The sequence below is a fragment of the Falco naumanni genome, chromosome 2 (genome assembly GCF_017639655.2).
Source record: "Falco naumanni isolate bFalNau1 chromosome 2, bFalNau1.pat, whole genome shotgun sequence".
Lineage (NCBI taxonomy): Eukaryota > Metazoa > Chordata > Aves > Falconiformes > Falconidae > Falco > Falco naumanni.
In genome coordinates, this window is record NC_054055.1 from 107,559,158 (window position 1) to 107,586,619 (window position 27,462).

General features: G+C 37.2%; 1 long non-coding RNA gene across 2 annotated transcripts in view; it reads right to left on the reverse strand.

Annotated features, from left to right (window-relative positions):
- Positions 1-2,165: 2,165 nt before the first annotated feature.
- The window catches only part of LOC121083028, a 331,847-nt gene continuing 306,550 nt past the window's right edge, over positions 2,166-27,462 (reverse strand). For both annotated transcript variants that reach the window (XR_005826220.1, XR_005826221.1), the window contains one exon: positions 2,166-4,596. This is a non-coding gene — a long non-coding RNA (uncharacterized LOC121083028). The remainder of the gene's footprint in view (positions 4,597-27,462) is intronic.

Consider the following 27,462-nt stretch of genomic DNA (forward strand, 5'->3'; position numbering starts at 1 on the left):
TTGTTATACAACTTTGAGTAAAATATTCTTGCCTCTAATTCCAACAGTAATTAAGTTGGATTGGAATTCCCCTGACTCATGTAACACTCTTCAGCACTCTATTAATGGATCCTAGTGTTTATATGGTTTGAAAAGAATTCCTGTCCCATATATGTAATATTATATTAAGGTGCTAAAGACTTTCAGGTTAATGAAAAGAATTGATCAAATCACCCCAGCCTGAGCTACAAGTATACATATATATTGTTATTTTTTTTTGCTGTTTGGGTTTAAAATTAAACTTAAAATGCTTCAAAAATGGAGCTCTGGAATATTGTTGCATCGCCCATGAAGTCTAAAAATTAAAGTAGACAATTATCATAATAATAACCCAATTGTACATGGCAGACAAAAGAGAAGCTAATACTTCCCTCTGCTTTTTGACTGATGTTTTGTTGGGCTGTAGCTAAACAGCACTTTAAGTTGACAGTAAATTAGCAAACAATATGAGGGAGGAAAAAAGAAAGAAAATCATGCAGGGGTTAAGATGTTTATGTAAAACAGTGATTTTCCTTTTTAAAATTAAAACGTACAAATAAGCTGGTGTCAGAAACTAGGTGATCCTTCATTTCCACCGCATTGAGCAGGCTCACATCAGCAGCAGACAGCCGTTAATATATGCGTCTGGCTCAGTCTGGTCTACCAACTAGGAATTCATCGAATTGTTAATATCATTCCTTTTTTGTATGCACCACACATCATTTTCACTCTCTCTCTCTCTCTCTCTTCCTCCCCCTTTGCAGGAGCTTGTGTTTTGGTTTTTTGTTGTTGTTGTAGCACAAGCTGATTACTCCGAAATCACATATTAAATAGCATTTAAAAGCATTTTGGTCTGAAACAACATAAAGTCATATAGAAATGGGAATATATTGAAATTCTGTACATATATCTAAGCATAGAATACCAAATATGATGTTTTCCATTTATTTGTGCTAATAGAGACAGCTTTCATATGTGTAAATAAGACTGCTTTCTGCGTGGTGTCTGTAGGCATTGTCACATAGTCCCAGGATGGGGAAACATCTTGTTGATCTTGGTGGGAATTCTGCCCAAGATAAGACCGGGATTCTCTCTCCCCTCCATCCACCTCTGCCCCACCACAAGGAGTTCAGTGTGTATCAGAGGTTGGTTTTGCTGTGTTGAAACAGGGAAGAAGAGGGAGGAGGGGAAAAGGAAGGCCGTGTACCAACTTTTCATCTCTATGGCAAGGGGCAGCAGTGAGTACAATGGGCAGAGAAGAGCCACTGGAGTTATCCCAATTCAAGCAGTAATGCAGAGGCAGTGCTGCATGTTTATGGCTTTTGCTGTAGCACCAAATAAGCCAGGTAGGGGTTTCTAATGGTTCGTTTTCTTCTCACTCTCACTGCAGAGCAGAGCATACCTGAAATCTTCAGACTGACAGACATTTCACACTACAGTTTCACCTTCATTGTATGTCCAGTATTAAATGCAAAATGAATTCAGAGTGCTGAAAAAAGTGAACCATCCACATTCAAGTAAATTTCGCTGATTCAAAAATAAATGCAATGAAAATCTTTAAAAAGTACAGATGTGTGCATCATATATCTGATTAAATCTATAAGGATTTTTATTTTGATAAATACTATGCATAATTTAAACTGTATATTAACATGTATATACTGACACACAATATAGTTTTATCTTGTTACATAGCTTGAATGAACAGAATACCTGCTCACCTCATCAGTATCTTAAATACACCATTTTCAGTACTGAAAACTATTGTAAATAATACACGTCAATTGCTACCAAAGTGCTTCATGAGTGCAGCACCCAGCCTGGTGCGTCTGTCTTTTCTATATGGAATCAGATCTACTTTTCTTATATTGCCTGAATAGAAGTCAATGTTGAATAACACTTCTGTGTTAAAAAATTACCTCTGTGTCTGAATGTGCGCAAGTAGCTCTTTGGAGTGTTCTTAGTATGTGGGATTGACAGTTGACAAAGAAAAGAACTGCATATTTACAGGAACTGTATCATCATTGTAATTGCTAAAGCAATATTTTTATGACTATTTAAAGACTAATTATATCTTGAGCAACTTGAAAACTGCATACAGCACATAGTTTCTGTCTCTTAAGAAAACAAGACAACAAGAAAAAGTATTATACTAACAGATAAGAACAATTTATTTTAACAATAGTGTCGATGCTTACAATAAAACACAATTCCTCCCACACAAGTGGAAAAAATATACTGCAGCCAAAATACCACTTCTGAAACGAACAAATAGTTTAAATGCCTGATCTGTGTGAAGCCTTTGTTTCAGTGAAGTCTGATGTATCAACAAGGTCCTGCAGTATGTTGGGTTAGACACAGGAAACAGAGGAAAATTACTCAGAACTAACCTACCCATAAAATATTAAGAAATACAAATTGTGTGTTGTGGATCAGAAGTTCAAGACTAATGAACAGTGCAGAATAACTTGTGTGCTTGTGAATCTTCTCATGCAAAGTCAGTGAAGTACTGAACACATGAGGGACAATGTAAACCTCACTCTGTTTTTTGTCAGAGGGTGAAAAAGCAAAAAGAGATAGAGAGGCTAAAAGCTGAGTCCGGTGCTTAAAGTATTGCTGGCTCAGTTTAAATTGAACAGGTAAAAGAAATGTGATTCTGTATGCAAAACGATCTTAATGCTGTAGTATGATTTTCACACCAATATCCTCTGTCAGATTAAGATGTAAATTAAATGAGAAAATATTTTAAATGCCATATTGTGTTCTCACTTAGACAAAGAAAAATGATGGCAACTAACTACAAAATAATCTTTGTCCCATGTTACAGGAAAAGCTAAGCAACAGTTTTCCTCTAGACTGAAATCATTATTCAAACAACAATAGACTTAATGTTTTCTAGGCCTCAAACATTGGTGTTTATGCATCATGTTTGAAAAGTTAATTAATGCTGTAACAATACAGCTGAAAATATACTTTGTGGTAATTATGTCAGAATTGCCAATAATAATAATAATAATAATAATAATAATAATAATAATAATAATAATAATAATAATAATAATAATATGGTTGACAGCCATTTGTATATTTTAGTATTTGTTCAGAGTTGGGGTTGTTTTGTTTTTGTTTTTGTTTTTGTTTTGAGGTGCTAACTGGCATTCAGGTTAAATTTTAATTCTGAATGTTACATGGCATCTAGTCCAGTTTTCTAAACAGACAAGTATGTAACATCCTAATGTTGCACAAAGGATAACAGGTTTTTTTTTCTTCTAGCAACAGCTCTGCTTCTTAACATTTGAAAAAGGTATATTTTTCTTTTTTCCCTTCCAGACAAGTAAAGCTCCTTTGATTTTCTAAATTCTGCAGAGAAACAATCACAGTCCAAAGCTGCTGGTTCCCCTCCGCCTAGGTCCCAAGAGCCTGACTTGTGATTGTTGCTAAAAAACCTCACAAGTTAGGGTCTCAGGGACTAGGAAAAGTCCGATATGATCCAGTAGAATTCGTCTTCCAATAAACTCAATTGCTTAGTAGTCATAATCGCTGTCAGTAAAACTTTCACTGCTATTGTTAAAAAAAACCAAAAACAAAAAACAAAACCAAAACAAACCCAAAACCCAACATCCCCCCCAAATCAACAACCCCTCCTTCCCCCCAATAAACAAACCACAGTTTCAAGTAGGGGGCAGAAAAGATCAAATAAGCAGACAAGATGCATACATACATTCAAACAATGTATCAGCTGACTGAACAGACTTTTCTCAGAGCATAGTCCTTAACTTTTGAAAAGAAAAAACAAAGAACACAGGAAAAAAAATCTTCACTGCCTCCTCTCACAAGTAGCCATATTTTAAAGCATCACAGGGAAGTGTCTAAAAATGGGTTAAAATCTGCTTCCAGCAGATTTGTACAGTAACAATTTTATTCTATTTCCCTTAATGCCTGAAAGAAGGATTAAATGCTTGTTAAGGGGGTTCTAATTGAAATATTTCCCCATTATACTTTTAGTCCTACTGTTCAGGTGGGCCCTGGGTTACAGAGTACTTTAAACCCATTCACGATGCAAGGATAACCTTTGGGCGTGTATTCACTTTTTGCCTCTTCCCCACGTTCAACATTTAATCCTTCTACAGGCTGCTAGCAAAAGCTTCTTCCTTTCCAATGGCAAAAGTAGCTTTCGCTCCATAAGCTGTAGAAAACATTGACATGCAGAGATTGTTGTCACTTGAACCAGATTACTCAAAGCACACATAACTTTCAAATACTGTCGATACAGTAAGAAGAAATACTCAGATTTCCCGAATAATTTCATTCTGAAGCCGAACACTTTTAATGGCACGACCACAATCCCGAATTACTTTCGCATTCATTCTCCTCCGATCTTTAGCCTTGTTTGCAGAATGAAAAAGAAAATTTCTACTTTAGGGACAGGATCCACCGTGGTTGGTTTTTTTTTTTTTTTTTTTTTTTTTTTTTTCCTCCTTCAGAGCCCAGAGCAAAAGAAACAGCAGCCATAAAGGTCCTAGCCACTGGAGCAGAATCTGGCATAGAAAACTCAGTGCTCTTCGGGAAGCCGTTCAGCTTTAAAAAGGAAAAAAAGAGAAGAGGGGGGGAAGAATTAGAATCTCTGCTGGTCGAACAGGTGAATCATCCATTTACAAGAAAGCTGTACAGAGCGCTCTGCTGAAGAAAAGATTTGCCAGTGCCCCCCACCCCCACCCCCACCCTTGCCCTTCACCCTCCCCTCCAGAATGATACTTCAGATTTCAGAACATTTTGGATTATTTAAAATATTATTGCAGCTGATGATATAATGCAACATTATATAAGAGCCGTTTCTTTGTCACTGTGCACCATTCAATCAGTTATGCCTCAGACACAAAATAGTTAAACGAAACAAAATATATATATGATATATATATGTATAGCAGTCCCTAGATTTCATTCAATTTCTTTTTTTAAAGGATCATGATTTAACAAACAATTTTGACCACAGCTTTCAAATCAATAATTAGAATGAAAAATCTCTCCCCTCTATAAATATGACATTAACATAATTATACCACCCCCATCGCATAGACCCATCCTCTTTAGGGAATACATCTGATGCTCTGAAGATGGAAATCAGTCAGATTTTAGTTGCTCTCAAACGTACCTTTGCTTCTCACTGACTGACTGGCTTTACCTTCCATGCACACACACAGTCACTAGCACACACACGCACACACACACACATACACATGCGCGCGCACATACACACACACGCACAAAAAGGCAAGGCAAAGCAGCGGATGCTGACTCAGAGCAGTTGTGTGTGGAGGGGGTGGTATCGGCTGGTATTTTCACTGCACTCATCATTAACATTAACTCACTCTCTAGCATCCACCCTCTCTCTCAGACCTGCTGGACTGCAGCATTTGCATGACGCTGTCACTCTAGCCCTTGTGGGTCAGATGTTAGAAGAAAAAAAAGCCTCAAGGCTCTCATAAGGAATGCCTTCATTTCTTCCAAAGGGTCCCTCTTCTTATTTTTCCACCTTTCTACTTCCTCTGTTGCTGTGTCTCAGTTGTTTGACATCTTTCCGGAAGAAAATGTCTTGAGCTGCAATAAGCCAGTAGTCAGTCGGTCCTCCCCTCACCTCACACTCCTATTCCCACCCCCTTTTTTTCCTAATCAATAAGACAGATCTCCAAATGCAGTTGTGAAAACAGGCTCTGACACACAGACTTTCATCCTCGATTCTCTGCCTCAGGAATAGCAGGCAACCCAGGCTCACACGTGATGTAGAGAGAAATAATGCCAGTAATTCTTGAACAGTCTTAGGAGTTTATTCTACGCCTTCTTCATTTTTTCCTTTGCTCAAATAAATACCAGTGAGAAGGACACACTAGATTTCAAAAGCTACAAGGATTTGTTTCTTAAAAAAATAATGATCATTAAAAAAACTAATATTAATCTTCCTCAAAATTAATGCTATCTTTTATTTCTCCCCTCCCCCCCCATTGTGCTCTTTATAAGTAGAAATTGTCTCATAGCCAAAACACTGCCAGGGTCTGAATCACTATTCACTGTGCTGAAATCATGAGTTTCTGGACTTCAATTGGTATTTAACCAAACTAAGTAATTTTTTTTCCCTCTTATTTATTTTAGGCTTCTTAATTAAAATAAAGTAAAAAATAGAAGCTGCTTGCGTCAGAGGGAGCACTGTGAGAGAACAATGGCGATACACTCACACCACCACAGTACTGAAAATGCATGTTTGAGCTACACTTGTGTATTTATCTATATAGTGTTTGCTCCGTGTTGGTAGAGAAGTCTGCGCACATACACGTACATTGAATACACACACAAACACACTCACACACACAGAGAAACTCAAGACGCATATATAAATTACACAACACAAAACAAAGCACAAAGGCTGTTAACTGAAACACACACACAAGTTGTCTGACAGGCAATGAAAATCCACAGAGCATAATTATTGTGTGCATTTTTACCTTGTTCCTTTGTTCTTAAGGCAAGGGACTTTAATGACTTACGGTGTTGACAATCTTTCGGCTTTTCCCTTTTTATGCCAACAGTATTTGGGAATTATTTTTCCAGACAATAGCACACCACTGTGATTTGCGGTACAAAAATTATTTACCAGAGGGGGGGGACAGGTGATACGCAATTCGCCAGCCAATTCTCAAAGCTGCCTGGTGCCGTAGAAACTCTCGGCGTAGCCGGGCAGGCAGGTCCCAGGATGCAGTGCTACACCGCAGTCCCAGCTCAGGTAGCCGTTTGGCAACCTTACAGTGGCAGCAAACATGAAGGGCATCCGCTCACAGGAAAGGTCCAAAAGAAAACATTGCACAGACCCGAAGTAAAGAAAGGAAGCCAACACGCCGGGGTACACGCCCTAAGCCCAGCTAGTACACGCTTATGACCAGTTCTCATGATGGTAATTAATTTCGTAGGAAAAGGACAGTGGAAAGGAGACAATGTAGGAAACAGTTAAGTTTGTAATCTCAGAGAACAGGAGAGACGGAGACAGACACACACCACAGACAGAGACAGAGAGCAAGCGGAGAACGCCAAGCATGAGACAACAAAAACAAGACCAAAATCAGATTTGGGAAACTGAAAAAATACAGGATTACAGCATTCAGCTTAGCATTTACTGAGGTATTAAAAAAAAAAATTAACACATGCACAGCATGGCTTAAAATACTTATTGCCATCAATAGTCTGTGACGGATGCCGGCTTCTTACTGCTATACGTACATTAGATTGGTCATCGCCTCTTAATCTCCTTTTGCTCAGACCCATCCATTTTTTGCTGCTCCAGCATCTGTGCCCTTTATGCTTTTTTTCTGTATAGTTACCCACAATACCCTGGATAAATTAATGTCATGACCTCGCTATGGCTATCAGACAGAAAAAAAGTCTACTATTTTAATAATTGAACGTGCGCGTACAGCAAACTGCCTACTGATAGCCCAGCTTTGTGGACTGCCTCCAAAAGCAGCCTTTGCTAGCTCTGCGAATCAGAAACAACAGATGCAAATACTAGCCACATAGCCCCAGCTCTCTGTCTTGCTTTTTTTTTTTTTTAAACCCACCCTTTTCAGTCTGTGCCATTTCATTTTTCCCGTGTCTGCCCTCTCAATGGTTAAAAACATTAGCCTGCCGAAACTAGAAGCTTTTGAATAAAAGCATGAACATGACGGAAAATTATAAATGGCTACAGATTCTGGAAATTTATATCTAGACGGTGAGTAGGGAAGAGTACCCAGGTTCAAGTGCTGAGCCTCACTCAGGAGCACCTCTGGGGCCAATGGGACTGCAGACTAGATTAAATCAATAGTCGTCTGAAACGAGATGTCGTAATCAATCAGCTCAATTACCACTGTCATAGATCTGGGCTTAAGGTCTTTCCTGATTCCACTCTTCTAATCATTAACCCTTATACATCCTCAAAATAAGAACTCACACTCACTCTGCTGCCTTACCTTTCAGATCATCAAAGTTTAACTTATCATTTCCCCCTCTTTCTTCCTTTCCCTATTTAAATAATATAAGAATGGGTCAGCAAGAAACGTTTTAAGTGTGAATATGGCAAGGTTAGATGCACTGCTTTAAATGTACCTATTATATATTTGCTGTGTGTGCGCTTATATATTATTATTATGCCGCCGGGAGTGGTTGGGTGGATCAAAGACTGCTGTTTAATTAACATTCAACTCAGCTGTTTCCTTGGAGATTAAAAATAGAAGACTAGTTGAATTAAACTGAAGCTGTTCACTTCTTTCACTAACTCAGTATTACAGAACTTGTCTCCCCTCAACCTAGTTAGGAACAACTCGTTCTGACTAATCAACCACTAGGAAAATCCATTTTCAGTTTGAAGGTAAGTGTGAAAAAGTTGGAAAGACATTTTTGTATGCATGTCTGAATTGCACAGAATTGCCTGATAATTTACCTTTTGCATCCATACTACAGTAAATCCTCATGTGATGCAAGGAGAAAAGAACCATTGGGTTTGAATACGAGCAATTATTATTTGCTGTATGAAGATTAAATGTCATCCATCTAACTTTTTTTTTTTAATTCCTGTGCAGGTCTGAAAAGATCAAAAAGCTTTTCATAAAAATGCTCCAGCAGCTGTCACATATCCTCTCAGTTTCTCAGGAGGAAAGAAAGAATCCATTTAGCAGGTATCCAGAATTTTGGTCTCTTAAATTTGATTTATTCTGCTGATACACTCAAATAATAATAGTGAAGGAAAACTCCATTACATTTACAGTTACATCACTGTCTGTACACACTGCCTGTCTCCAAGAAGAACCACACCTTTTTTAACCATAGATCTGCTTTGCAGCTCTATGCACAGCCTTAGTCCATGCAGCACAGTGATGCTGAATAGCAGAATTAGCCCCCGTGCCATGGCACCGATATTTTGGGGAAGAATTTGTGCTCCTAGACATGCTGGGACTGGGTATGGGACAGGGGCATCAGATAGGTGTTTCATGGTAGAGCTGAGGCCAGGAGTCCGTCTGCAGGGAGGGGACCTGCTGGGGCAGGGCATCGCGCTGTCCAAGGCAGGTTATAATTGGAGATTGATTGCTGGATTTAATGACCCAGCTGTTTTCATTAGAAATGTAAAAAAGTGGTCTAGAAAATTATTCGGCTGCTAGCATAGGTGCTTTTTGAAAGGCTCACACCTCAGCGAGGAATGACTTTGTTGCAGTAACTGACCCCTCACAGATGGAGAAAAAATGACCTCAGCTTTGTATCTTTTCTGGGAAGGATTTAGCTGACAGTGGGATAAGATACAAAAAGAACCTTAATTCTGCCCTTTAATAATGCTAAATGAATGTGATGCTCGAGACACTACCTTAAATTGGATGAAGGGTACAGCGCAGTTTTGCAGGCAGCAGTTCAGACTGTAACCATCATCCACAAGGGGACAGCATTCACATCCACACTGGAAAGATGCAGTTTGTGTACATGAAAAACAGAATGAGAGTAGCAGCCATTGCTGAAATCACCCAAAAATAATAATAAGAAGAAAAGAAAATAAAAGGTGTTTCCTGGATTATTACTTATGGGCAGAGAGGGAGGAGAGGTGAGGCTGGATGTGGGCGTCAGATTATCAAAACCCATTCAAATACAGGATGAGCTTTTTAGGTTTTAGACAGCGAGAGTAAGGTGGTTTGCAATATTAATACAAACTGTGTGAAAGATAAGGCTGCTCTGGAATAACAAATAAGATAATGTGATGACAAGAATTAGATACTACTGGAGCAAAATCAGAATGTGTCTAACATGAAGGAAGAAATGCACTAATATCAAGTTATTCTGATTTTGCAGCTCTCATCTTCGTATTCTTATTGTGCTCCGACTGGGAGGTAACAGCCTGATCCCTCTTCTTTTTCTAGGAGCAAAAGTTTCTTCATGACAGTGCTTGTGAAAGGGATACCCATTAAAATAACAGGTTTAGCTTCCTTTAATGTAGCATTTAAGTGACTTACAAGAACAAGATGGTCAGAGTGACCTGTGTCTAAGCTTATGCCATAGTTTTGCATGACTGTCCATAATACCTTCTTACCTCACTGATGAACAGCAAGACAAAGAAGACTTCAGAAAAATCTCACAGCTATCTAGTCCCAGATATATCACAAAAATCTACCCTTTGAATTTCTTGATTAGAAAAGCTACCCACAGACTTTGTCCTATTTTAAGTAACGTAACTGTAACTTAGCTGAAATACCCATCTGATTGTGAAGTATTAAAAAAATATATAGCCTACAGAATCTATTATAGAAAGGAAATCACATAAAGTTACAGAGAAACAGCAATATCAGTCTCTCCCTATAAAAGCTCTTTCTTACTCAAGAAATGCTATTATATTGTCTCCTTGCTGATTTGTCATTTACCTGGTCTATATTAAAACACAGAGATACGACAGCAGAAATTATCGCAGTCTGATTTACTTTAAAAGTATACAAATACTATTCAGTGGATCTTGATTTCACTGACATTTTCAATTAAAAAATAATTATTTGTGAAAACTAAACACTGATACTTTTTCTTTTTTGACCGATGTTTTCTTGAGCTTTGAAAGCAAGAAATAATGAATGAATTCACTTTTCTGTTTATGAACATTTTTTATGCTTACTTCATTAATTGCTTGGTGTTACCGCTTAATACAGCATCAGCACTATGTGAAGAAAGGGCCTGGTACTAAAATGAAACTTCAACTGTTCATAAAACTGTTTTTGACTAAACAGCCAAGTCTGCATTTGCAGTCTGTTTAGTAAGATGTAAAGTGCCAAGCACTATTTTAAAAATCCTGCTTCGTACATTTTCCACTATGACATTTTTACTCGCTCCTTACTGATTAGGTATACATGTATGTGTGTGTGTGTGCATATATATATATATATATATATGTATATACATGTGTCTCTATATATTAAATCAATAAAAACACAGGATTATGTAGAACAAGATCACCAAAATATGTTGTTTATTCTCAGAAGACACCCCTCCATTATGGTTATAGAATGTTGCTATCATCAGGGGGCCTGATATGGTAAATAGGGCAATTCAAGTAACTTTATTCAGAGGGATATCACCTCTGAAATGATCTGAACTACTTTTCTGAGCACTGATTCTTGGATATATATATGTCAAATAAGAATCAGTTTATAAAAAGAACTTAAAGACATTCTGTACATACTGCAAACAGTAACAGAATGTACAAATTCTGCTATAGAAAAAAACCCTTCTATTTTATTAACAATGTGATTTGAAGATAACCATTTGTGAGAAACATTCAGACACACCACTTTCACAGCCTTGCTTAAGAGGTTTCAAAAGTAGGCTGGGGAAAAGCGAAGCATTTTAATAAGAAAATACAAAATAGGAGGTTCAATGCCTGCAAAACCAGAATATTTTAAATTTTCTAGACAGTGAAGGTTAAAGCTATCCTGCATGCTCATAGTTCTCTCTCTCCTTTCAATCAATCTCATTGATTTTTTTTAAAGGTCAGAGGCTATACCTTCATTGATCAAAGAAACAGCCTGACACAGCGAAAGAGTCTGCCAATTCCAGACAGATCAATCACACCTTTGTCTGCTTTTGATACATTATGGTTATTTATTCTGCATCACCACGACTTTCTGTCGCATGGCTCTTAATGTAATAATGCTGCTCGGGGACAACAATAAAAAAAAAGGAGGGGGGGGGGAATATTCTATTTAAAATATTTTAAGCCTCTCTCTGGTATTTTTGAGGGTGGCTTATGATGGAACTTGGCCAACTTGTTTGATTTCATTTTTGCCTTGAAAAAGAACTCCTGTTCTGCTATTTAGCTCTCCTTGGTCAGCATTTTGTAGGATTTTATAAAGGCATTCCTTTGAAAATGATGTGTACAAACTGTCTTTAACAAAGTAATTAGATCTTGATAAGACACAATTATGATCTAATCACAACCATAATTTTTCATGTTAATACAGTGTTTTAGAAAAGTTTTAATAAATAGAATGTAACTGATACCCAGCTACAGCTACTGACTGCTTTATGACTGTAAAATGAAACTAAATGGTCAGCCTACAATAATTACTAGGAAATATTGCTGAATAGACAGGTATAAGTGCTGAAAAGCTCCTGGTTTTGCAAAGTATTATGCTGAAAGCCACCTAAAGTTCTAAAAAAATGCACTATATGCTCACTGTCTGTTGTGACTGAAAGTTATATGCTATCAGTTACCTTTCCATAGCATCTGCAAGAAGCCCTTAAAACTACCATTAGTCTAATACCAAATCATTTGATCGCATTTTGTAGTCTACCACTTCACAAGCAGTTGCACCACTTCAGAGAAATCACTTGTGGGTCTTGTAATATGTGTTATAAGTAAAAGCATTAAAATCCAGTTCTAAAAGTGAAATTGTAGCCTAAGAGAAGCAAGTGGCAAAATGCCCAGTGACTTCAGTGGAGTTAGGACTTCACTGCAAGAAATTACGTCTCAAGTCCTTCAACCCAAGCTATCTCCAGTAGAAAAGGCACCCTATGGGATTTAACAGGACCATAGTCTTATAAAGATTCTTTTAAAAACGAACACATTTCTTAGCAAAATAGCTAAGAAAGCTGCAATGAGCTCTATACACCATGCAGCCCTAGCAAAGACATGGAACTGTTCAGTAAAATTTAGCATGTAAATCCTTGCAGAATCAGGATATCAGGTAATAAGACATAATCACTGTCGTTAGAAAATTAAATAAGATATATGATAATCCAAACACTTGGCATTAGTTTCTGATTCCATTGTGCCTGCTCTGTAAATTATTGTGCACCCAATTTACAATTACATCAGCATTATTATGTAGAGCAAAAGGTAAGTGGTATACAAAGCTGAAATATTAAACCCATTAAAAAGTTATGAGTTTCACAGAGTCCCTACATGTATTTGTGTGTATGCCAAGAAATGCATTTTAAAACCTTTAACTAAAGGAAACTGCCTCCCAGTGATAAACTGCAATGCCTAAAAGACATAGCTAAAATGCTACTGCCACTCTCAAAGGCCAAGAGACCTTAAAAACGGTTGCTGGCTGACAGCATTACACAAAAACATACAGTTTCTTCTGTAAAGAAATAAAGCTGAATGCACAACATTTCGGAGAAGTTTTGAATAAGTCTATTTGTCCAGCTTACTTTGCAAAGGCTCTGTAGAAAACAGCACCATAAACACTTTCAGTCCCCACACAAGGGCTAAACAAAGAGTCCTCTTTCTAGCCATTTAATCCAGTAATTTATTTTTTCAACCATCACATAAATCGAAACACAGCTGTAACCAATGACTTGCAGATCCAGTTCCCTGCCAGCTGGATCCTGTTCTGCTGAAGCAGCAAGATTTTTACATTGTTCACTTCTGTACATCTGGAGAAATCATTTGGGTTCAAAGGTGACTAGAAAAGCTCTTTAAATAAACTCAACCAACAGTGAAGAGAGCCCTAAGTATCTACAAAAGCTACATGGAGTTCCATTTTAAAAGTTCTTTTTTTTCAAATTAACACATAGAGCAGTTTGCTTTTTTAAGCATTGTATGATTATGACGTTTTAATTGAATTATTCACTCAAATATGTATTTTGGTAATAAAGAAATGTTTACTATCTCCCAAGAACTTTCAAACACAGTCTCAATAGTCAAAAGTGATCACAGTAAATAGTTTGTGTACTTATCATGTTTAAAGGAATAATCAGAAAAATAGCAATGGAATGATAAAAAATATCAAAAATATACCTTAATTAGTGCATCTTAGCTGTTGCCTGAAATGCCACACAACTTTTTTTTAATAAAGCAAACAATAAGAAAGCATATACTGTACTTAGATATACTGAACCTGAAATCTCTTAGAAGTTAATCCTTAAAATAGCTTTTCTTCAAAAAGTCTGCATCACCCCTTACTGCATGAGTCCGCTAGTTAAGTAACAAAAATGTCCCCGACATTTAAAACTGCACACAGTAAATTGATTACAATGCATCATTTCCTTTAGAAAAGCAATCACAAAGCAAACATCTTTCAGAGGTAAATAACAATGAATATTGAAGGCTCATATAATCTGTATCTTTGATTACTTTTCAGACAAAAGAGACACTCAAGTACTTCTACAACAGAGGGGTTTCGTGCCCAGCGCTGGCCCCACTAAACAAAACAACATTGGAAGTCCCTATGCTAGGTCTTATTTGCAAATTCCTAAGCATGCAGTCTCAATTAAAAATAACCCAAAATTTGTCATTGGATGTGTGTTTCTCTTCAAGCAGGTAAGCAGGACACATCCAGAACATGCCCCAGTTTCTCGGGTAAAGATGTAGTTCCTTTACTGCACATTGTAAAAAATCCGATTAGGGTTCACCACCGTAATTGCTTCTTTTACTTTTTTAATACTTACTGTTATAGATGTTTTGAAACAATGCTGATAAAAGTATCCTTTCTGCTTGCCACTCTGGCCACATCTCTGTGCTGGCTTCATGTTATTGCCCGTTACCTCCTCCTCAGGGATTAACTGAGTAGCTACCACACCTTCAGGTCTTACTTCTTGTTGTCTACTCTTGCCTGTGCTTCCCCCCTTCACTCATAATTATAGGAATGCACTGTTAAATATGCTATCTGTGCTCTGTTGTGAAAATAGAAGCATTAAAAAAGTAAAAATAAAAAAGGAGGTGAACATCTTGTCTTTAAAAGCCAGATATACCAGATAAATCATCTGCAAAAATTAACATGCACAGCTCATAACCAGGTAATTACTACATCACTCTAGGGCAAACTTCAGGGTATTAGACCTGCATTTCTGTCCATTAACATGTATAGATTTACGTAGACATTCTAAAATTAAAAGTACCTAGTTTGCACTTAATTACAATGTTTCTGGAAAGCTTTCTCCCTCTAGTTCCCGATGTGTATTTACCCTTAACTGCGGTTGAGGTTTTTTTGCCTGGTAACTCATGTAAGTATCACAAAAGGGAGTGAATTTTGGCAGAACATAAGCTGCCACTGCCCAATGATTAAGCTTCTGCAGTGCCTCCTATGGTAAACTCTGCCAAAATCCATTGCCATCTATTCACCACAATTCTTCCATTTCACCGCCAACAGCCCTCTCCAGTTCAGACTGTCTTGCCAAAACTGTTTGCCTCCATTTTTGATCAAGAGATTAGGGTTTATTATCCAATTCAGACATCACCTATGGCCCATTATGCAACATTATCTGCCTGCCTGCCTGCCTAAGGTTTTGGATAAGTTAGATGTGGGTAACTTGGAGTCACAATCTGAAATACACCCTTCAGAGGCCTGGGACAGTCTAGGAAAAATAAAGTAGCCTGGAGAGAGGTATTACTTATTTTTGTTAGGTGCCTTTGGTTGCTTAGAAAACCTTGCTTAACTCTGTCACGTCGCAGTTGGCAACACAGATGGTATTCTGATTTATCCAGGAATGTAACTCCCATGGCAGACCTTGAGGCAAAGACTTTGGTGGGTTTTATATATCTGGTTTAAAACCTAAGCTCTGCTGAATGAACCTCCCAACTGGAAATCCAACTCACCGAGCTAGAAAGATGGAATCAGAGATTTTTGGATCCAACACACCAATTTCAGAATGCGCTTCCAGTCTTCCAATTACCTGGGTTTTTTGTTTGGCAAATGTTATGGGTGCTTCTACCCAGGGGTTTGGACAATTATGTTTATCTTCTATAAAGCATTTGGTTATGCCAGTTTACATAGCAGAGAGTTCTTTATGTAACCTGTACCACTGGGTGCTCTGCAGCAAGGATGAACAAATTTCTAAGGCTGGGGTGCCAGACTTCACATACATCTCCTGTATTAAAGACAGAGCTTGTCAATAGAAACTGAACAGGGAGCCAGGAGCTGCTGTCATTTAAAGATGAGTGATGTTGCCAATCACCTTTTTGGCAGACTCTTGCTCCCGTGCAAGGCAGTAATTCCCATTTGCCAGGTCTCAGCAAGTGTGCAACCCAGGGCCTTCAACCCTTAGTGTAAATCAGGACATCTGCCAAAAAAGGTGGTCCTTTCTGCCCTCCTTCCTGCTCTCAGTCATTTGTTCCTCCACCTTGTTTGTGCTGACACTTGCATCTTACAGCTGCATCGTAAAGCAGATTGGGGAACTAACCCCAAAAGCAAACCAGAAGAAACACAAGATTAATTTGCAGCAGTATCTGGCTCATTAAACAGCCACATAAACTAAGTGCCAGCACAAAAGGCCAGGTGGGAATGAGTGCCACTGGCAAGAGGACAGAGTTCTTTTGGTGGCAACCTGAACTGAGGCCGAATATAAGTGGCCTTATACCTAGCTGGAACCAGGAGCTGTGTGAACTATGGCCTCTTCAAGTCACCTCTTTAGACACCCCATCTTCTGTACATGCACTAGCCTGACTACACTCTCTGGTATCCATGTTGAGCCCTGCAATATAATAATAAAAATGTTGTCTGAAACAAAGGTATGAGATTGTATTACAGCCAGAGAGAAATTAGAAGGTACAGCCAGAGGATAAAAAACTAGACACTCCAGGAAGTATCATGTAGAAGGCTGTTCAAACTGGTCAGAATAGTAAATGAGATATTAGAAACAGTCAAGTAATACATCAAGGCTATAAATAACTGTGAAATCAGGTATTAACAGTAATTATACAACACACAAAGGAGGTGCTTAGAGATTCCAGTACACTTGAAATGCAAATTATTGCAGAGCTAAGGATAGTTGTGATGACAGATTTAAAACCAAAATTAGATCTCTGATTTTCAGACACTATGAAGAAGTTTATTTGAACTTTTCCAAAAAGGGCTGAAATATACCATATACTTATTGCCACTGGTACAGTCATCTCCTTGCATGTATCTTGTTCCACTCATGCAATTTAGAAGAGTGTTCTCTGTCAATTATTTACAAAGGTAAAACAGACTGGCTTAGAGTTTTCATAAAGTCCATTATAGCCATAAAGCATAAAGAAAGAATCAATAAATTGTATGTTACCTCCATATACCATTCAGCATTTTGCATTTTTTTAATTTTTTTTTTTATTTGCCTATCACTGATGTAGTCAGTACACTTTTCATTGGATTTTGATCTACAGGCACACACCACAAGGCAAACATATGCCTTTTCCTTCACAAATAAAGTGCCATCAGACACCGCATCCATGTTTGTAAATCATTTTCGAGATGCTGTGTTCTCACACGTGCAATCTGAGAGCAACAACATAATATGAAACATATCATTGTAAAACATATCACATCCATTACTTATGAAAAAAAAAAAAAGGTGGAATGGCACAATCCACAGCTAGGTCTATGTTGTGCCCTGAATTCCTAAGCAGAACATCTCATCACAATGACTGAGCATTTCAGCCCAAATAGGACCATGCCTCTCTAGGGATCACGGTATTTGCAAGTGCATCAGAAATCGACATGACGTGTGCATGCAACAGACTCTGTCTGGGAACCCACCAGCTGGCTGAAAGAGACCAGCAACGTGTGCAACCAAGCAGTTTAAAGAACTATTGCACATACAGAAAAAAACTTCCCAAGTCCACACTAATTTACCCTTGAAATAGCCCCCAAAACATAACTTCCTTTTTAATAAAGCAAATTTGACATAAAATGTTAGCTTAAAGCACTTCATCTGCATGTCCTCGAGAGGATAAGGCCTTGAGCATGGACCTGAGGAGGTGCAGGTATCAGAGAATAAAGGCATCTTTTCTTCATCTTTGATTATGAGATTGCAATGGCACCTTGAAAGGCAGTTTTCTGTGGGAAATCCTGCTGTATGAGCCCCAGCCTGGCCTTCTCAGGGCCAAACCTGCAGTTTAGGACAGCGACAGAAGGAAATTGAGTTAATCCCTCTTAATACACCTGTTTTCTCCATGAAAAAGTGAAAGCTGCACTACACTTTAAAAAGATGCTTCCATGCCAGTAGGAGACATGCCTGTAGGATAAGCAGCAATAGGAGGAACATAAATTTTACTCCATTATGTAGCATAAAAAATGGCCATTACATGTTAGGTCCAAGGGCCTCCTTGCTCAACATCCTGTCTTCAACACTGCATGTAAGTGGATGCCAAGGTCTTCCTTTGAATCAAACAGGCACAGATGATCCCTCTAACACAAGACTGTGAGCTGGCTATAAGGAAAGAGAATTGGTTTGAATACTACTAAGAGGGTTACCAGGCTGGAAAAATGAAATAGTGCAGAATTGTAGTAAGGTTTTCAGGAACTGAAGGAGGACAGAGGGTACATAGGATGGGTAGTGGTATAAAATGCTATTTTATACTCACTAAAATGATCCCACTTCCCAGCTCCTCTCTGATTTCCATGGATATTATTACAGTGATTTCAAGGCCTGTTTGCAATTGTTTCATAAAGGTCAAATTCCACACTATGTTCAACATAAGTGCTCTGGGGCAAGGAATCTCTTGTTACCAACACATGAACTACTTTGTACAGTCAGCCCCTGAGTTTGCTGAGTACAGGTACCCCAGAAGACAAAGAAGCAAAGCCAACAAAATGTAACAGCTAGCAAGCAATAATGTGGTTTTTAATAATTACTTTTGTTTTTCCTTTCCATCCTGGGATCTTTGGAATCCATCCTGGGATCTTTGCAAAGCAGGAAAATTTATATATACAGCTCCTGATGACAAAATCAGGTATTTCAACTACATCTGGGAAGTTTAGAAAGACAGTTTGATGATACAATCTCTAGGTGAGTCTGATATAACATGGTTAAAAGCTATTATGCCCTACATGTCATAAAAGACATAACTGACTATTTTAAAGAGAGAATTATTCCATTAATAAAATATACAGAAAGCTAATGTTATTATATTACACTATCAGAGCATTGAAGTTCTTTGTAAAGCCATAAGGCAGCATAAGGCAGCATCTGAGAGACACTTCCAGTTTTTCCTTTATTATGCAGAAACATTATACCTCTGTATAGGGTACAGACATCATAAGCATAGTTATTTGAAAAATGAATTACAAAATTTTCTGTAGGTTTTAGTTCAGTTACTGCAGGCCTTCCTGGGTTGCAAACTGATCTAGCCAAATGTGTAAGTCCCTCTATTTATAAAGTGGTTCAATCCAATGCAGAAATGGCAGACTGCTTTGCTAAGTGCACATGCAAGAGAAGTGTCACGTGACCCTTTTCCATAGAAAAGTGGCGCTATTAAGCCTTGATGATATTAGAATTTCTCAAAAGCACGTTGAAGCACAGTGCTTTTTCAGCCTGGAAAACTGTCATTACACTTCCTTCATTCTTAAAATTCAGTAAATGAGTCAACAAGCATTTTCATTATTCAGTAAGGAGTATCAGAGAGTGCAAGGCAAACAATACATGAGGACAGGTTTATAACTTCAACCTCTCCATCAGTTCTTACAGATTTCAATTGTTTAAAATCATCTTCTGTACTCCTGTCACTACTTTAACTAGTGACCTCATAGCAGCAGCTTTCAATTTTAAATGCCAGACATTCACCCCTCAATAAATGCATAGTGAGTTACATTACATCAACACACAGTTTCCCTATATTTCCAGGGAAAACTACCTTTTGAACTGTCTTAGTATTCATACTCACGTATTCCCAGATTACGAGCAGAGTAAATGAGTGCTAAAAATATTCATTATTAATCTCATTTCTTACCATTTTTTTCTACTATATTTGGAAAAATTAAAATACAATATTTTGCCTTGCTTTAAAACCAACATCCAATTGGAAGAAAAAAAAAAAAGGTATAAAAGAAAGTAACTGTAGAGCATAAAGCATCAAGTGGCACTTCACAATCATTTATCTAGAGTCTTGGTATGATCATTAGTACTCATGATTGTGTAACTCGGATTCCTCCAGAAAGTATTCTGCTCTTAACAGGCAAAAAATAGTTGACCCATTGTCTGATCTGAAGACAGGATTTTTCTTTTGATTTGAAAGAGTTTCAGATATCATGTTAACAGGTGTGGTATTAAAATCCACAGTGTCTATGTATATTTCAGATACATTTCCAAAGGGATAAAATAGACTTGATGGAGCAATAACATTTCCTTCACAGACCATCCTTTCACTTCAAAATAAGTCATCTCAAGCAAGGACTTATCTGTGCAAACCCAGTCATGCCATTTATTAAGGTCTACTCACTTCTCTGTTTCAGGACTAAAGTCAGAATTTACCCAAATTGGGACTGAATATCAATGCGATTTCCCTGTATCCACAGTACGTAACAGCAGTAATCAAGATGACACTCAAGCATGGTAAACATGGATAAAAACTGACTTTACTGAGGACTGCTGTAGGTTAGTGAAATGAGATGTTGTGGTATTTTTAACATAAAATTAATGAATCTTACTGTTATTCTAAATAGTCCTGAGTAATGATTTAAAATCAGCATTGAAGCAATTAGAACCCAGATTGTCAGAGGAAACATGGAAATAAAACCATCATCCATTGTTTTACAGAAGATTAATCAAGTTGAGTGAAACTGGTAATATTTGAAGTGACTGTAACTAGAAATTTTTAAAGCAAGCATATGCAGACCATATATGAAATTTGAATTTTGAAGTCTTTCATAGTCATAAAACATCTGTTTTCTAAATTTAAGTATGTACATAAGCAGTCTGCATTGAAGTGAATTTCATCCAATCAATGCAAAAATGACCACCATGGTCTTAGCAGCTTTGAAAAGAGATCAGTGGGAAAAGCAGAGTGATAGGCATCAGTGCCAGCTGGATGAGCCATACCAGTAACGGAAAGTAAATTAACTGGTGGAGTCCTGAATATCACAATCCTAGCTCATGTTTGGGTATACAAACATGATCTCGACATGTCTACCTGCAGATAAAGAATATTTGAACTTAATTTTGGATAAAAATTAAGTTAATTTTACATTTTGCAGGGAATAACCTCAACATCTGGACTAGATCCAGAAAATACATGGAAAAGGCAATGCCGAAGGAGTGATCATAGGTTACAAAAAACATTTGTACTTCCATTTTGATATAAAAGTAAAATACTGCATAGCATACTCAGAAAGTCTTGGGCAGAAAGCTTGCACTACATAATTGTTTTCTATATAAATTTGGTTTGTTGAGATAACCTATACACAAACAAACTTTAAGGTAATAGTTTCTTATTTGCCATGGCTACTGAGGTATGGCCAAAAATTAGTCTCAAATGAGATGTACCAGTCAAATGAACTTTCACTAGCTCATCCCATTCTGGCCATACTGTTATCAGAAACACTTTGAATAATCTGGAGGGTTTTCAGAAAAAGGCAGGTGTGTTAGGTAGCTGCTATCATAGACTGGAGGACTGTCAAGAGATGTAAATATTTTAAGTACTTGCACAGCAACATCTTACAAGTATTTGTTGGGCATTATTTCCACAGCAAAAGTGCAGAGTTTTTCCATACAGAGTCATACATATCAGAATAAGAATTTCTATTTGTGTAACAAGGAATTCTTTTTCACAATGAAACATTATTTCAAGATAATGGCTAACTTCTGCAAAACTAGCTTACACCAAACACGAGTATGGACTAATCCTTCACTGGCTCAGTAAGCATAATGGATCATTTTTACCTCTAATTTTTATGTGCTTTCATATGAAAATAAGGAAGTCAAAGAACCACAGGAGTGGCAAGAATCAATAGAGAGGAGGTAGCTCAAAGCATGGCAGCAGTTCAAGGGAAAATAGTTTCACCTGCCTTGATAGGGATTGAAAGGAGACAGTGATAGCAACATCACCGTGAGAATTCCGCAACCTCCTTATCCTAATCCAGGGAATAGAGGTTTTTATGAGGATATGAAAATATTCTAAAATATTTCAAAATATTTAAAATAATGTAAAAAAAAGAACAGGAAGCATTTAGGGATTAAGAGGACTATTTAATGACAAAAGAATGATGAAAAACTTTTAATGTTGGAAACAGGGAATTTAGGAATTTAAAGGCAAGTATATGAAAGGGCGAGACACCACTTCCAGATAGAAGCAAAGAAGGCAGAGATTAGAACAGTGCATGGATTTGCCTTGGAGTTAAGAGTGACTATTTCAAGGTTTCAACTCATCTCTTCGGTTTGGTTTGGGGTTTTTATGAGATTCTTTGCTGCAATTATGATATGGGACAGCCTGGCAAAAGACAAGACAGCTATGTAAGTTTAGGCAAATTCGGAGCCTTTTCTTTATGCTGAACAATAGATATATGTGAGCATGTTCCACCTACACCAAGTTCAAGCTAATTTAACAAAAGACTTGTCAGACCTCTTACCTCTCTGCCCTACAAAAACCTTTGCACCAAAAGTTCCATCAAGGGAATGAATCATGGCCACCTTAATGAACACCTTTTGATGGATTTCTACAAATTCACTCTTTTACAAACATTCTGAAAAGTACGGTTGTTTGAGCAACTACGTAATGCACTTTTCTCCTTGAAATCTATTTTAATCAGTTTTGCACATAATACTAAAAAATGTTGCTCATTTTACATTTTCCTTATTCTCTTTCATCTATTCCATTTGGAAGGATACTGTGTGAAGATCACTGCTGTGATTGTGTGACTGCTCATGGTAAAACTAGTACATTTCTTGTACAACTGTGTAGTTCATTTGTTTATACCATATAAGATTTACTATTATCCTTACCTTTAAACTGTAGGGAGATGCATGTAGCATGTGCCTAACAGATGCAGAAGAGCAACGATCTGACTAATTACAGGCATAACTTTGTAAACCCTGTGTTAAGTCATAACTAAAATATAAGCAAGGGACAAGGACGATTGACAGAAACCCCCCAGCTGTTTCAACAGCACCACAGACAGGGAAGTTCTTGCACCATAGAGGAAACAACAGGACAGAAGGACTCAACTAAGACCTTCACTGTTACCCGTCTCCTCTGAATTTCTGACTCAGAAGAATCTGTATGGGATGTTCAGCACGCTGTAATGGTTCGTCCTGCAAGCACTTTGGTTTCAGTTTGGCTTTACACATTTAAATTGCCCTCCCAAATGAAAGCACCTACAAGTTTGGACCCTTGCAGTGACTAACATTTAGAGACTTACTTAACAGAGAAAATATATTCTTTTTACATACGTAAAATTTGCATCTCCTCACTTTCACTGAATCTTCACTTACTATTATACTTTGGAAAAAGGTACAACATATTTATTTGGAAATATATTGTTTCTCTCCTTTTGCTCATTTCTTCTCTACTACAGCAGTCAAAATAAGAGATGATGCTGCATTATATGCTATCATCTGTACTGTATGCCAATTAATAACATGCAGATAGGATCTTGTTGCCATTGCTTCTTGGTTTGTGGCAAAAGGATTCTTTTACTTGAAGGATTTATAAACATAGGGGAAAGGCCACTGAAACCTTAACAGAGATCACAGGTTTATTGAGTTGTCCACAATGACTCTTTTCCTGGTATTTTAAAATTCATTTAGAACACAACAGAGGTCATAAATAGTTCAGATCACTTCTTTCAATGCCTGCTAGCTTTCATACATCACTGCTGAATTTCATTTGACACTGTCATCCACTGCTGTAGTTCTGAGGGTTCCCTTTTGAAGTTCCCCACACAGTGTTTTGGACTTGATAACATAGCTAATTGTGCAATTTGCAGATGTTGCCATCTCACTGCCTAACTTTCTTTCCAATTCATTAGTACACGTATTAAATAACAACCATCATAGCATGAAACAATAGAGCATCCCACTGAAATCTTTCAGCCATAGAGGAAGATGACTAAATATTTTCACTCTAGACTTTCATCTAGCTGTTTTTACCCCATGATGAGGATTTCCCTCTCCCCCGGTGACTACTTAGCTTCGTTAGCACCTGCTCCTGTGGAGAAAGCTTTATGAAGTCCAAAAATTGTTGACCGATTCATTTTTTAGCTTCTTAAAAAAAAAAAAAAATGTGCAAAAAGTGAACTAATAGAATAGTGAAGAATTAATTTCTTTTGCAGAAAACCATGGTAACTATCATATTTTTGTTAACATTTTACCATCTTACTCTCTTAGAGCCTCCTCTACCTCCTAGTTTCTTTATATTTCTTTCCCTTGCCCAGAAATATACTTCACTGAAATAATCTGAAATAGTTTTCTGAAATCTTGTCACAGTACTATTCAATTCTTCAGTACTGAAGGACTGCTACTATTCAGTTTGTCAGTACAGAAACTAAAACACAGCCACATCTGAATAAGAAATGTTTATATACTTTACCACATTATTCCAAAAGTAATTTTGCTTAATGCAAGAACTGAGCTGTACAGTCCCTCTCATAGGCTACAGAGACTGAGACCTTTTAATTACATTAATAACCACATACAACAAGCAAAGCAACTGAGCAACTCCAAGCAGCATCAAAATCCACAGACCTAGATACTTTTTGACTTTAACCTTTCTTAACTTCTACTTTTATATTCTTGAACTGTAAATTTTATGGCCGAACCCTTTCCCACCCATGTGTCAAATATTACTCCCACAGTTGCGGGATTCTTGAAATTTGTGTCTGAATATTGCAATATGGGATTATTAGGTTTTTGTCACATACTTAAAAAAGCTAAGAGAACACTGCTCACATAAACACTTTAAATTTGTCATTTCTAAGGTGCAGAACATACAATCCACATCTTGCAGCAAGTGGGATTTAAGCCAGTGTTAAGCCCTCCTTATCCTGGCCTGCTCTGTATCTCCTCACATAATTTGGTCATCTCTTTGAGTCTGCCTAGGTCCTAGCAGGGAACGCTCAGCTGCCCATGAGTTCCAGTACTGCCTGGCACCTCCCCAGTACAGCCAGCTGGGGTTCTTCCAGCTGTGCCCTGGCATGCTCAGAGTTCCTGCCCTCCCTAGGGCTTGCCTGGAAAACAGCCTAATGGCCATTTCCTTGTTTCCCACCACAAAAGAGCTCTCCTCCAGATGGACCTGGAGCTTTTAGGGCCATGTCTGGCAGGTCTGGTGGTCCTTGCCATAGAAAAGGGCCAGGGTACAGGTGAGGATAAAGAATGGGTGAGGTTTGCCTGCCGTTTGCAAGGCAATCCATCACCTTCCTTAACAGAACATCAACATTGCAGATTATTTAAATAAGAAAGTTTGAAATTTTCCATCACTGTTCATCTCCCTTGTTCATATGCTGTATTCCTCTTCTCTTAGACAATGAAGATCAACAAAGGCAATTGTAGTTTTATTCGTACAGTCAGTTTTACTTTCAGGATCCATTGAGCCTCAGCACTTGAATTTCAATCAATGTTGTTCATTTAAAACACCTTCATTACTGCAGTCTTTATATGTGCATACATTATGTAGCTTTTAATATTTATGACAATGAAATAGCATTATTAAATGTATGTTATTATTAAATATAAGTTATGCATTAATTTAAAGAACTGTGGGGCAAGCTGCATAATTACTTCATTACAAAATGCAATGTGAAAACATCACACTGATAAAGAAAACACATTCCAATGTGATACATGGCCTTGAAGCGGTGAGATGGTGCTTTTTAATTTAGAGCAGAGGCTAGGCCTTTAACGTACTGACCAGAAAGAACTTTCATATATTTTGGACTAGCTATCATTTTGGCAAGTTAGAAGGCTTGTCTTTTGATCCCGATGATGATAATGACATCTAGCATGAGAGCTCGGATAAACCATTTAATTCTTTTGGAGCTCCTGCTTTTCACTATGGATGTCATGTCACAAAAGGATGTCAGACCCTAGGTACATCCTGTTCGTTACCAGCTGTCTGTGGAAAAAGTATTAAATAGAGGTGTGCACAAGGAGAAAGACACAAGGATATTTGTTTTCGGAGTAACAAATCTGAATACTTTCCTGACTACAAATGGCCTTTTAAAGACCTCAGTGAGGTAAAGTACTCAGTGAGTACTTCTGTGTTTTTCTAGCTATTCAGTAATGCTTGATGGATGTTTTAGTAAAGCCTTGTACATGGATGTATCTCGCTTAAAGGTACATCACATTTATTCTACTGAAATGTCCAGTGATTTTTCTGTAATGCTGTGAATTGTAGTCCTGGCAGTGAATAGTTCTACTTTTCTTCCATATACTGATGATAGTAATATTTTTAAATGGATGGCATTGAACTGCTGTATTAAAGCTGACTTATCTTTAGATAATAGATTTTATCCAACAAATTATACAAGTAAGCAAAAAGGTAACAGTTCAGACAGCTAGCCTGCAAACATTAATTGGTGAAAAATTGTAATAAAGATTTACATTATGGTCTTCATTTTCTAATTATTCACTTTTCCTTCATGATCTTTTGTTGATTAACTCTGAACTGTCGTTTTTCAGTTTCAAATGAACACTAATATTAAACATCGGATTATGTTATTCAGAAGATGCTAAGACATACAAGTACAAGGACTTCTAGGATTACTGAGTCAAATATTGTAGAATAATTTTCTTTGTCTAATAGATGGCCATTAATATTTCATTCCTCCTTTGGCCTTGACCATTCCTACTTACAGAAACAAGGTCCATTTCTCTTGGCAGCTTATTATTTTTAAATACTTTTTTCCATTTACATTTTTAAAAATTAAATTAATTAATAATAAAAATTAAATTAAATTTTGTTTCTGAAAGAACTTGACTTTGTTAAGACTTCATATGTTCACTTTATATACTTCCATGTCTCCTTTTTAATGGTCTTCATTTAGTCTTCATGTAACTATTTCCCTTTAGCACAGAACTATTGTCTGGCTAAATGCAACTATTTCTTGGTAGCTGCGAGGACTCCTAGTTCCAAGTTTATAGAAAATCTCTTATAGCTTAAGAAGGGAGAAGAATTCACTGTGTTCCCTTGATCATTTATCATTTACCTTGCTCTTTTGAGTATAGATGAAGAAACTTAGACTAACAAAGTAATGAACTGGTGAAACTACATTCATGAAAATTTCATCCTGGAACAAAGAAATCGGTTCTTTTGTCAAATAGCTTTAAATTAATAAGAAATAATAATATTTTAAAATATAATATAAATTATATGGATTTACAGCCATGTAACCAACATGCAAAAAAACCTCCTCTAAGGTTACATCTCTTACCATCATTTTTTTCTTTTTCTTTTTAGATTCTTTGATAGAACTTCAAGGCAGATGAAAGCCACATAAATGAAGACAAAGGTTGCAGAAAAAAGCAGATATTAGATAATGTTCTGGCTACCTTACATTCCACATAATTTGAATTGAATGTGCATGTTCTCATTAAGGAATGTTCCTAAGTATTTGTCAAATATATTTACAGACATTTCCTTCAATCCATGGGTTTAAAGTTTAAAGCTGATTTAAAGCTGCTGAAGGCCTTTGCAGCTCTGAGACCATACAGCAGTTTTTAGAAGAGCAAGTATTTTCAAATGTTATTGCATTTAACAAAGATAGTTAC